The sequence below is a fragment of the Globicephala melas genome, chromosome 17, assembly GCF_963455315.2.
Source record: "Globicephala melas chromosome 17, mGloMel1.2, whole genome shotgun sequence".
NCBI classification, from domain to species: Eukaryota; Metazoa; Chordata; class Mammalia; order Artiodactyla; family Delphinidae; genus Globicephala; species Globicephala melas.
In genome coordinates this window covers 36,305,038-36,318,682 of record NC_083330.1, presented here as the reverse complement: position 1 = coordinate 36,318,682, position 13,645 = coordinate 36,305,038, and positions in this window count along the sequence as shown.

Genomic DNA, 13,645 nt, shown 5'->3' with positions numbered 1-13,645 from the left:
GAAACTTTATCATGCTGTGAAATGCATTACTCTCTAAGACCCATTGTGTGGGTTGATAAGACCAGAGTCCATTTGTTTTATAAAAACATATTCATCCTTACTCTACTCTCATTATTTCTGAAAAATACAAGGATTTAAACATTATTATTCCATGTTTTGGTCCTTTCAGTAGAGGCTCAGAGCCTTTTATAAGGTTAGGTTCAGAATGATTTCTAAATATATTAATAAATAAATGATTTGTTTATAGGTTCTCTTCTGAAACAATTTTTTGTGCTTCCTCAAAAAAAGAAAGTCATATAAAAGAATATTCTTTGGCACCAGACAGATTTGTGTCTAAAATTCTGCTTTTACCACTTTTAGAATTGTAGACCTTTACTCACTTTTAGAATGAGAACTTGCTCACCTTTAGTTGTACGAAGGATTAAAAGATGATGTGTGTAACATTCTTAGCTCAGTTTTAGGACATACTATTCAGTGGTATGGCTTTTGATATTAAACTCTTTCAAGTCAAGACTTTTGAATAAATGTCCTATTTTTAATTGGTTTGCTTGTCAAATATGTGGATGTAAAAATAATGATTGTTTCAACTTCCCTAAGCATCAACGAGATAGGAGCTTTGATTAATCCTTTTTTTTCATTAGAAGACATTTGTTAACAGTCACTAGTCTTCCAAAATGCTCCTTTTGGTATTATAGCCAAATATATTGAAAATATATTTAGAAAATATATAGAAAAGAGGGTATTATAGTCAAATATATTGAGGAAATAAATATTATAATTAAGAGAAGTACTCTTAATTCTCTCACAGAGAACCATAATATAAATTAAAGTCTCTAAAATATTGTGTGTAAAATTAAGAAATATCCTTAATTATTTAATTTAGCATTTCACAAACTTAAGTAAAATTTAAATGCATAATAGTCAAACTGAAGCATAAGACTGAAAAATAATCAACTACTATATAATCTATGCACTTTAAGTTCTGATTTTTGTTTTTGTTTTTTTTCCTCCGAAGTGGCAGTAGCTTTTCCATTTGCGGGTATCCAAGAAACCTAATCTTACTCTAAATAACCAATCAGTTCACAACTCTTGGTCATAACCAATCAGTCCATTCAGGGTCATTATTAAGAACATCAGTTCCTATATTTATTCTTTGAATAAATTTTGATATACTGTGTAAGCCTGTGTGCCTTAAACTAAAAGGACCCAGATTACTATGTTTTAATAGTTGATATCTATATATATCTTAAATAAGATAGATATAAATACTGTAATATATATGTATATATATTTTTTAATCTCTGTGATAAACTCAGCCTTTTTGGTATGTCTGCTTTATAGTCTCCCTCCTCAACTGCTTCCTGGTACTACTGAAATTCAAGGAAAGAGACAAGATTTCCAAAAGAATCAAATGATCATTCTTATTAAATCAATAACCTCAAGTTTATACTCAAAATGAATTCTATAATCTCTGCCCAGAGCGTAGTTTCCTAGCCCATAGAACAAAATGCTATATTTTATGACCATTGTTTTCTTTAATTTTGTATTCTCCTTCCCATCACTTATTCATTAAGTCATAACTTCAAAGGGCAAATTCTTATGTTCTGACATATATCACAGTATCTATTAGTGGCACTACTACTAATGGATAAATGGATAGATTAGTAGCTGAGTAGAGGTAGATAAATGGAAAGAAGAAAGGGAGAGACAAAGAAAGAAAGGAAAAGAAGGAAAAAAGGAGGGAGGGATAAAGAGAAGAGAGGGAAGAAGGACAAGTGTACAGGTTCATAACTGTTCTGAAGAAATCATCAGAAGTCTACACAAAATTAGCTAAATGTCCTTTTAAGTTAAGAACCAAATAACAAACCTTGTGATACAAACTGATATGCTAAAAGACAATGCTTAGAAAATGAATATGTACAAATAAATTGTTTGTTTGCTTTTCTTGTTAGAAATGAACTCTTCGCTAGTAGGATCAGTGTCTTAACATAGCAGCTGGCACAAAGGTAAGTACTCTTTATATGTTTAACTTGATAACTTCATTAAGTATATATTATAAAATATATAGTTTCATTAGGAAAAGTTTTGTCAAGCAATTAAAAAAAATACTTTGAACAAAGTATTTTTACTTTACGTATTTCCCATGTTTAAGTATCCATTGAAGCTCTGCTATCTTGATTTTTCCTTTCCATGCTTTTTTGGATAAATCAGTGCCATAATGGGGAGAGTCCTTTAAAGTGAGCCTTAAACATTGCAACATTTTACTCCCTAGAGCAAACAAACTTTTATTTTAGTATGACAGAAGACATCAGTTTTAAGGAAATATTTGGGTGAAACCTTTTATCCAAGGAATCAATTTAGCTATGTAGAAATAGCTACCCGTTAATGCATGCATCAATTTATTCTTTTTAGAGATGTTTGTCTAACACAGGTTAAACCAGAATAAGTCAATGAGGAAGCATATAAATTTGAATGACAAACAGAATACATATCTCATTTTGTTGAGATTTTTCCATAAGAATAACATTAAAAAAAAAAACCTGCACCCTCCACTTTTAAGGAAAGAAGACTGTAGTTACCCCACAAATTTCACGCATTAATTTTGCAATATTTTATGTGAGATAAAGCAAGATGAAAATTAATATTAAGAATTCAAGAGCATGAAAGGCAATATAATGGGAGGACATGGTTTTCTTCCTTCTTGGATTTCCTAAAAAAAATTTAATTTTCCAGAGATGGAAGTATTGTCTTCCTAAGAGAGCAGGGTGCTTAATAATACTTTTAAAACACTATAATTTAGCTAAAATAAAGAAGCAAAGGGGAAACGATTGAACACTTCTCCATGGTGTAAAAGGGAGGAAGAGGAGCAGAAAAATCACACAAGTCCTCTTAACTGATCTAGTTTACCTTTTGTGTTTTGTTTTGTTCAAGTAACCTATTTAAAAACGCATCCATGCATAGATTGCCTCTATTATTAATAGTAAATGTAAATTTCAACCTGTCAAGTTTTTCTAGCCCCACTTTTGCAAGGTGTTTTTATTTTTAAGGAAAAAAAAAATTAAAAAGCAAAGGCATTTCCTAGGGCACATGCTGCCAGACACCCAGCATTTATCTTATCTCAGTTGATGACTTTCCTTTTATCCTGAAATGATTTGACAATGACTCTATGATTTCCTGTACAAATTACCCTTTGAAAGTGGCAGTGGCGCTTGGCAGCGATCTTCACTTAATTACTGAGTGGATTATTAGCATACGGCTCCCCACCCCCCTTCATTTCTTTATATCTTCTAGATTGCGTTGACAGTTCCCTTTCATTGCCTGCTTTAACTCACTGAATACTAAACATTATGCAGATTGCAGCCGAGAAGTACCCAGGCTACTCCAAACCTCTAGTCTGCACCAAAACCTTTTTGATGGAGAGTAATTTACAGGTCAGAAATCAATAGTGTGTCTGGGAAGTGCATTTGTGGGTTTTCTTAATTTAGATTGGGGTGGGTAGCGCGGAGCACTAATGTTCAACAGTGAATATTCTTCCTCGATCTTTCTGAAAAACAATTAGTTTTGTTCCTTCCTTTAGTATCCTCCGTCTTTAAATAGGCTGAGATCTTGAGATCCTATTTCTCTTATACTCATTATGCTACCTAACTTGGCGGGAGGGGGTTAAAGAGTCCCTGTTTTGAGAAATGATAAGCTTCACTCCTTAATCTGTCTCTGAAGTCGGGGGACTGATAAACTGACCTCCTCGGCAGGCATGTGTAAAGTGTTATTTATTGTTTGCCAGGGCAAGACAAATGCAAATGATAAATTGCGAAGATGTCTTCCGCACTCTCAAAAGGAACCTTCTCTTCTGTCTTGGCTCCCGTCTTTTGGCAAAAATTTGCACATATGTCGGGCATTCACCATCCAGATCTTTATCCTTTTTTTTTTTTTTTTTGTTCATCCCTGTACTGCATTCTAAAGCATCTTCCACATTTCCCAGGGTATAGTAGGGGCAAGAACCCCTTTCCATTTCAGCCTTATGATGTAGCTTAGTTTAAGGGGGTGATTTTTGTTTGTTTGTTTCCTCTTCTTGGGAAAAGAATACAATATCTACATGAGTGATTTCAGGACTTGGTGGAAGTGACACCAAAGCAATAGGAGTCAGCACGGGTGGGGGGAACAGCTGGGTGCTGACTGTGTCATCTCCATTCCAGGACTATCAACCACCAGCTTTATTCTTCTACTGTTACATCTGCTATGAAATTTGGGTCTTCCAGGTGGCAGCCCAACATGCTGTCCAGTGCTATCGGGCCATTTAAATGCTTTGAGCTAATGCTGCATATCCATTTTCTAAACAAGTTAGCAGATACCATATGCAGCAATTAAAGTTTTATTGAGTGGTGCCTGCTTACCATACTGAATTTGGATTGGCTACCATCTGTTTCAAAGCCTGTGGTACCATCCCTATTGCTTGAGAGAGCATTTGTAAGGATAAAAGATTTTTTTCTCAACTTCTGAAGAAGCTGCTCGCATTATTTTTTTACATGCAAGCCCACAAAAGTGGAATTGGTACAAATGAAAAATACCAGACAACGAGAAGTTAGGATTGAATACATGTTTTTGAGTGATATTGGCCATCACACCAGAAACAAAATTTTGTATCTTCCAGCCTGGCCATTTTTAGTATATATGTCTTGCTGAATATGTTATTTTTCAGAGATACTTTCTATGGGAAACCTAATGAATCAAAATTAGGACTGAGCAAAGAACATGAAAATTGTTTTGCATTTGTAAGAATTAATGCAATTATTCTCATTTTCTAGGAAAATTTTACCTGGAACCACAGGGAAAAATAAAATACAAATTTTACATTTTATTCACTGTACTGCTAAAACTCTGTGGAGACAACGTTGTTTAAGATCAGTCAGAGCTGAACAAAGGGTTTTGAAGAAAGCATTTATTAAAATTTAAGTGATGTCTAAATACTTGAGCTGTGATGGTTTACTGATACAATGTTAATGTTTGATGTTTTCTCAGAGACATTTATCACTGTTCCTTTGACCTTCATGAATGCTGAGATGGAAAAACACATGATAGTGAAATTCAAAAACCTCTTCAAAATTTTAAAACTACCTGAGTGTTAGTGGAGTCTAATAGAATAAGGCCTGGAGTTCAAACCTGTTGACAAACTCTTGATTGTATAGATCTTGAATATATTGTTTGATAATTCTGTGGATGCTTTTCTCCTTGAGAAAAATGAATATATTATAGCTTATTGATTCTGTTCTTTTTAATATTAGCTTAAGAATTTGAGTCTTTGAATCTTTAAAATACATAGCTGATTTCATGGATGGACCTAGAGTTTGTCATACTGAGTGAAGTAAGTCAGACAAAGAGAAATATCATATGATATTCCTTATATGAGGAATCTAAAAAGAAATTATACAAATGAACTTATTTACAAAACAGAAACAGACTCACAGACTTAAAGAACGAACTTCAGGTTATAGGGGGGCAGGGAAGGATGAGGGAAAGGGTTAGTCAGGGAATTTGGGATCGACATGTACACACTGCTATATTTAAAATGGATAACCAACAAGTACCTACCGTATAGCACAGGGAACTCTGATCAATGTTATATGGCAGTCTGGACGGGAGGGGAGTTTGGAGGAGAATGGATACATGTACATGTATGGCTGAGTCCCTTTGCCATGCATCTGAAACTATCACAACATTGTTAATCGGCTATACTCCAGTATAAAATAAAAAGTTAAAAAACAAAAAAAGAGACATCTAGACTGGTATTTGACCAACTATCTGTGTGCTATGTCCCTAGCCAAGTTGACACATAAAAGTAATCATCACATCCATGATAGCTAGAGTGACCACATCCTTCTAATTGAAGCTAACTCTGCTAGATCAATAAGCATAAACTGGAACTGTCTCTGGCAGATGAGGATGTAAGGTCATCCTCATTATAGTCTCACCACAGTATATTCTGATATCTCCATGGGAATTTCTATGCATCTCTGCATCCCCAGAAGAAGCCAGTGCTCTGCATGTTGTTGTGTTTGATAAAGGCTTACCACCTCTCCTGGCTCTTGTCAAAAATTTATGTAGAATTAAAATAATAAAAGGTGGGAAATGAAATAATAAATCCATTAAAAATTTCTAAATAAAATACATAGCTGATAAGTGAAAAGAGTAATAGCTATAGTTTTTGTACTGGCTTTATTACATCATGTGCTGATTGTTCATTAGGGCTTCTTCACTTTTCAGGTCCTGGTGAGCAATGTCAAATTGGATGAGTGACAAGTTCATAGCATCATAGGCTTAAGCCTCGTCTACTTAGAGGAAATGTGACGTGCTTGAACAAAAACACTGACTGTGATTCAGGAGATCTGTTTGCTCACCTCAGAACTACTATTCCCTAGCTAGGAGAATAATCATTCTCTTTTGAGTCCTTTGGCCTATTCTATAAAATGGAGCTCAAAATCCATGTCTACTTCTTTGGGTTATTGTGAGACTTAAAAGAGTCTATAAGATCTCTGTAAATAATCATTGAAATATGAAATGAAAATAGTAGTTTGCAAATTGTAAAGTGCTGTCACAAATCCTACCCACCCTTCAACTGAAGGTCAAATGTCATGTCTTTAAATAATAAGAATCCTTCACCCTGAACCCAGCAAGTAAGGTATTTGTATCTGTCTAAAGACATTCTTCCCTATTTCTTATAAGCTAAGAGAGAATATTTTAAAAGCCCTCTATTCTTTGCTATTTGATGTATGTGGTCTATGGAACTGAAGCATCAGCATCACATGGGAACTTTTAGAAATTCAGAATTTGAAGCCTGTCCCAGACCAGATCAGATCTGCATTTAGCAAGATCACCAGGTGAGCTGTATGAACATTAAAGTTTGAGAAACCCTGCTCTTATAATAATTCTGATTTTTAGGGAATTTCTCAGTTTTTAAAATTAAGTTATTTGCTGTATGAAGATCTTATAGGACTTTAAAGATTACTAGCACAACCCCATCATTTCAACAAAACAAGAACAAAAGAAAACAAATCCTAACTGGGATTCATATAAATTGTGATTTGCATAAGATTAAATATCTGGTTAATTCATTTATTTATTCAGCAATTACTGAGCACCTACTGTGAACCACACTCTGTAGTAGGCATGGAGGATTCTATTTAGAATAAAATATGGCACCCAGTATTAGACGGCTTGCAGTCAACTGGGGGCAGATGAAAGTTTTCTCACTCCTGTCCGGTCTCCCTTTAGTCATACCACAGAACTCCTCTAAGAGGTGTCTGATCCTGCCTAGTAATTAATCTTCACCCTTGTCTTACATTTCTTCCAGACTCACATATTTATTTATCCCCACTGCTATGACATTAGAAAACCTCTGCCTAATGAATTTGATGAAATCAAGTATCATTCTTTGGTTACTCACATATAAGAGAAAAATGGCTCATTGGCTAGCATCGTGTCATAGCACTGGCAGATACATCTTACAGTATGTGCTTTTTACCTATTCTCCAACCCATGCCCACCCTAACAGAATTAATATTATTATCATATAACAATAATAATAACTAATATATATTGAAGCCTCACCATATGCCGGGCATGAGTCTTAGCATGTCACATGTATTATCTCATTTAATCATTATGTCTGTTCCATGAGGCAAACATCAACTCCCTTTTTACAGATGAGGTAACTGAGGCACAGAAAAATTGAGTAAAGGAATGATAGAAATGCATTGGAACCCTGGGCATTCTGACTTTAGAAGCCTATCATTGTATATAAAACCTTAAGGAAATTATTGTACCTTTTGGAATAATTTCCAGTAGGATAGGTTGTCTCTAATTATGTATTCTTTTCTTTCTGTCCTGAAGCTGGCACATCTCCCACTGATAACAATGGGAGATCTAGACATATTAGTCCCAAGTAGCTCTTTCAAAAGAATTAAACAAACTGATGAAGATCTTAAGCTTAATTAAAGTACTTTCATTTTCCTGACTGAAAGGTCAGTGGAAGCAAAGAAGAACTGCAGTTTCAATTATTTATTGACTACATAGTGTTCTTCCTTCACCAACAGCAATTCTCTAATTTTTATAACTATAAACGTCTTGTAATAATTTTCTTTATTACACAACATTGGATGAATGCCCATATTGCTCCCTTGCATTTTCACTGTAATGGTTTCTTCGAGTATGTGCTTCTTGTCTTTCCTGTTACAGACTAATCATTGGGTCATTTGCCACTAAGTGGTCTAAAAGTGTATTTAGATCTCAATAGCCGATTAGACTTTCACATAAAGGCTTGGTCATCCCAGTCAAAAGGGTGATTTTAACATCAGTCTAAGAGTTTTCTGGCAACCATCTCATTTCTCATTACTGCCTCATTTTTATAATTGGACTTGAATGCTGCATGGACAGAAGCCAAGTCTACAGAAGAGTGAATGATCTGACTTTAGTGAGTTACAGTACCTTCTTCCGTGTGCTGTCAGTATGGAAGAATGTACTGGTCACTTGGTCTATGCTTTAGTTTCTAAACTGCTTGCAGTCTTTGTTTTCACTCCTTCCTGCTCCATTTATTAGTATCCCTAGATGAGTTCAGAAATTGTGTTAAATAACTGAGTATTGATGCTCTTAATAAAGTTTTACAATGCTGAAAATATTAATGGAAAATAAAGTCTAAGGTTTATCTACACCTTCATTTATCATATTCTTCATGAGCTGAGGCAATCAAATACTGCATGCTTTATTGTCAAGGTCTCCCCAACATTAGAACATGCAAAGAATATGTTTAGTACACGTTGTTCTATTGAAATAGACACATTTCTAGAACCTCACTGTAATACTTCTCACTCTACTGAAAAATCCTCTGAAATCCTGGACCAGTTCCAAGAGGATTATGTAATTAAACACCAAAAGATCTCCTTATAAGATAGTTTGTACTAAAAGTAGTCTCATGGTATATGCCCCAGGGTCATGTTGTATATAGAGGCTCCAAGCAATTTCTTCCAATGAGCTAAGGATACCAGTCCATAATCAGTATTTCCACCCCTTGGCCACTGCTTACAGAGTTTGCCATTATTGCAACTTTGCCCTTGGCTCTACAAATAGCTTTGTTCTGGTCTTTCGTTGCCAGCTTGATTTGCGGCTACATAGATCTCTCAACAATATAGAGATGTGCTTCATTGCTTCAAAATCTGGAGAATTTCTGTTCACCTAGATGCAGTCTTGTATTCCTTCAACAATAATTTACTAAGTATATGATCTAAGATATACCAAAACACTCATGATCAAAATCCTTCAACAATACCCATTGACTAAAATATAGTATCAGAACTCCTTAGACTTATATTAGAATCTCTAATATTCTCCAGGATCTGGTTACCATCTGTTTTACTACTTGTGATTCCAATTCCTTCCTACCTCCAACTCTCCCCTTCAATCAACCTGAGTTACTTACTCTCTGTAAGTAATAGTAAAATAAAAACAAATAAGACCTCAACTGACAGGATACATTAGTGGCTCACTCGCACTGACTAGCAAGTTTGGGAAGTAGTCTATGCCTGTGTCTGAGGGCCTGTGGGTAGAGTGAGCCCTGGGGACTGGTGAGTACATGCAGTGCCCCTACATGACTTTCTTTAGATGAGACTGGGTGACAAAGTGGCCAATCTTCTCAGCCCCTTGAACTCAGTGCTTCCATCAGCATCTCTAGAATACTAGGAGGAACCTCAGAAAGTAGGCTTGGGCATCTTTGGCTCATATGCCTCATTCCCTCTACTTTGATGATTTTCTTCTAAGAATCTCTTAAATTTCCTCATACAGCTCTTCTCTGTGAATTCAGATTGTACCTAATAATAGAAAGCATGCTTTTCCCAGAATATTTATTACTGCAGCTTTGATTAGGCATGAGTTTGATTTGTGTAATTATGATTTGTGCTCTTGGGTATGGCACTCCATGCATTTCAAATCCCACAGTACCGCTCCTTGCCTTTCTTTAATTTGCTTTCCTTAACCCTCACTTGACCAGTACGGGTCAGTCTCCAACCTAACCCTTCCCACTCTGTTTTCAATGCCCAACTTACCAGTGAGTGAGGTCATGACACTTAATGGCAATAAAGAATGTGTACCTCAGACTCAACATGTTTATTATCAAAGTACAATTGATCCTTGGACAAAATGGGCTTGAACTGCATGGGTCCACTTAACATGCAGATTTTTTTTCAATAGTAAATACTTTAATAGTACATGATCCGAGATTGGTTGAATCTGAAGGTGTGGAACCGTGAACATGGAGGAACCACTTATATGGAGGCAGACTATGTTATAGGCGCATTTTTGACTACAGGGAAGGTCAGAGCCCTTAACCCCAGCATTGTTCAAGGCTTAACTGTATCTACTTACCACTCCTGGTCCATCTTGATAAATAGAAAGATTTTCACTCACTTCAAACTAGAAATTTATTTCACCTTTATGAATTATGTTCAAGTCCTATCAATTCTTATCTGAGAAAGTGAAGCAGAATCCCAAGCTCAAAAGAGGAGAGTAGATAAAAATCTAAGTCTCTGTGGAACACATATAACTTTTGGACAATATAATTTTTCAGACAATATAATTATATGAATTATATGATTATCTATCCAAGTCTTATCAGTTATCTCTTCCAAGTATCTCTTGAATTTCAATTGGTCACTATCTCACCACAACTACTATCAGCTAACCATAAAACCTCTCTTCTGGAAAAATGTAATATTGTAAACATCATCCAACTTAGCTCCTTCATTGTATTTCTTTAGAATTCATATATGTCCTTTACCCAGATGGCCATCAGGTATCTCTCTGAATCACTACCATAATCATGATTAAATATCACCTTTAATATACATTCAGTGTTACCTAGAAAAGAAAGAGAAAACTCTAAGGCAGAAAAGGATCTATAAGAGCGACACTAAATCCTCCTCCTAGTCTCATCCTGTACTGATCCACATGCCTTAAGAACTCGTGGCGGATGGGAGTGTGTATCCAAACAATCATGTCTCCATACCTTTTCCTCATCCTGCTGCTTCTGCCTAGAATGTCCTTGCAACTTTCTCTTCCTGAAAAACTTCCCTTATCCTTCTAGATGAGGTTCAAATATCATCTCCTTTGTGAAATGACCCTGATTACATTTGATAATATTATGTCTTCCCCTCCTTTACATACACTTAAAATATGTTTTATATTTCTCTGTGTTTCTGTGCATACGGCAAAGAAAGTGATACAAATATAACATTGTCAGGTTTCCTTACCAGTAGCATCTTTTTTTTTTTAACATCTTTATTGGAGTATAATTGCTTTACAGTGTTGTGTTAGTTTCTGCTGTATAAAAAAATGAATCAGCTATATGTATACATATGTCCCCATATCTGCTCCCTCTTGCATCTCCCTCCCACCCTCCTTATCCCACCCCTCTAGGTGGTCACAGAGCACCGAGCTGATCTCCCTGTGCTATGTAGCTGCCTCCCACTAGCTATCTATTTTATACTTGGTAGTGTATATACGTCAGTGTTACTCTCTCACTTCATCCCAGCTTACCCTTCCCCCTCCCCGTGTCCTCAAGTCCATTCTCTACATCTGTGTCTTAATTCCTGTCCTGCCCCTAGGTTCATCAGAACCAGTAGCATCTTTAATCAAAGAATACATGGTTAAAGCTTTGATAATAGGATAGGTCTTTCACAGCCAACATTTAAGACCCACTGCACTGCAAGTTATTTTCATCAGAATTATGTCTTCCTCAGATAGTCACCTGCTCATGTTCCAAGGTGTCCTACCTGAAAATATGAGCTGCTAGGAAGAGATCTAGAGTGTATTGAGCTGGACACACACAAAAAAAGAACTCTGTTATTGATAACCCAAAAGTTGTATGTCTTCCAGGATACTTTTATATTTTTTTTCTACGTTCCCCTTTTGAGCTTGTGATTCTGCTTCAGCTTCCCAGACAATAATCACCATGAACCAATAATATTAATTATTGCAGTGACTGAAACTCTTCATATACACCAGGCACTGTGTAAGTTCTATAGGGATATAGTAGCCCTAAATTTTGGATGAGGAACGTGAAAGTGAATTCTCCCAAACAGGGAATAGAAATAGTGAATGATGAACAGTGGTTAGTCTGTCCAACTCCGAAGTCTTTGCTCCTAACCACACTTCTGTGTGCTTGCCTGAATCAACCATTAACTAATAGCATTATTTTTTACATTATTATTCATCTCTTTGAGTAAATACCTCTTGTCACCTTTGTCTTGATGACAGAGACCCAGTGACATACTGGGAACTCCTTGGAAATTTTATCACATTGACTTCTCATGTTAAACAGGCTCATATAGGACACTGAAGATAATTCTACAAAAGCTATGCAGTATTATTTGAAACTTCACAGACCTTTGAACCATCTTACTATTTTGTAGCGTTTAAGTCAGTTTGAGATTAAGGCTATCTTGTCACCTTTTTGTTTGTTGAGTATATTTGGAAAAATCTTAAAATAAGATCATCGGTCTTATTTAATCTGAAAGCATGAGGAAAAGGACCCTTTTAACGGCATTTTCTCTCTTTTTTTAAACACTCTATCAGGATGATTTCAAACATTTACAAAAGTAAACAGAATGGCACAATAAATTCTAATGTTCCTCTCTCCCAGCTTTAGCATTCATCAACTATTGTTTCATCTATAACTTCCATTTCTCCCCTCACTGAATTATCTTGAAGCAAATCTCAGATATATCATTTCACTCATGCATTTCAGAATATATTAGTAACTTTCTTAAGCAATGGCGATACTATTATCTACACCTAAAACATTAACAATAGTTCCTTATTGACATAAAATGTGCAGTTAGCATTCAGACTTCCTCAAAGTTTGCCTCATATGCACTATTTTCACAGTTGGATTTCTTCTAATTGGAATTCACCCAAGGTCCATAATTTTTATTTAATTAATATGTACTCCTAAGTCTCTTTTAATCTATATGCTATTCTTTTCTTTTTTTTTTTTGCAATTTATTTTTTGAAAAATCTTAGCCTTTTGCCCTGTCAGGTTGCCTTCATCCTGAAAGTTGCTGATTACATCTCCATAGGGTCATTTAGTAGATTCCTCTGCTCTTTGTATTTTCTGTACACTGGTGGATAAATCTAGGGACTTAACTTGATTGGGTTGGATTTTCTTTTTAGGAGGTGGTAATATTTTGTTTCAAATTTCATAAGAGGGAGGATGTTTCATTGTAGTTAGTACTCTTATTATTACTAAATGTTTCATTGTATTAGTATTATATTGTATTATATCTTAAATTGTCCCTTCATTGTCTAGGGCAAGCCTCTTGAAGGCTCTTGAGTCCTTGTGACACCACCCCAGTTGTCTTTGATAGTGTGCTTGTTTTTTGGTACAAGACGTTTCAGGCTCATCTTGTAACTTTCAGTATTCAGCCTTGGAATCAGCTGCTTGTCCAAGAAGCCAGTTTTGAAGTGAGGAGTCATATTTCTTATAGGCCACAGTCTAGTTTCTAAATTGGAAATTGTCTCAGGTCTTTTTACTAAATAGAGATTTTTTTTGTTATTAAAATGTTTTAATTGCTTACTTGATTTACATTATACATAATATATAATA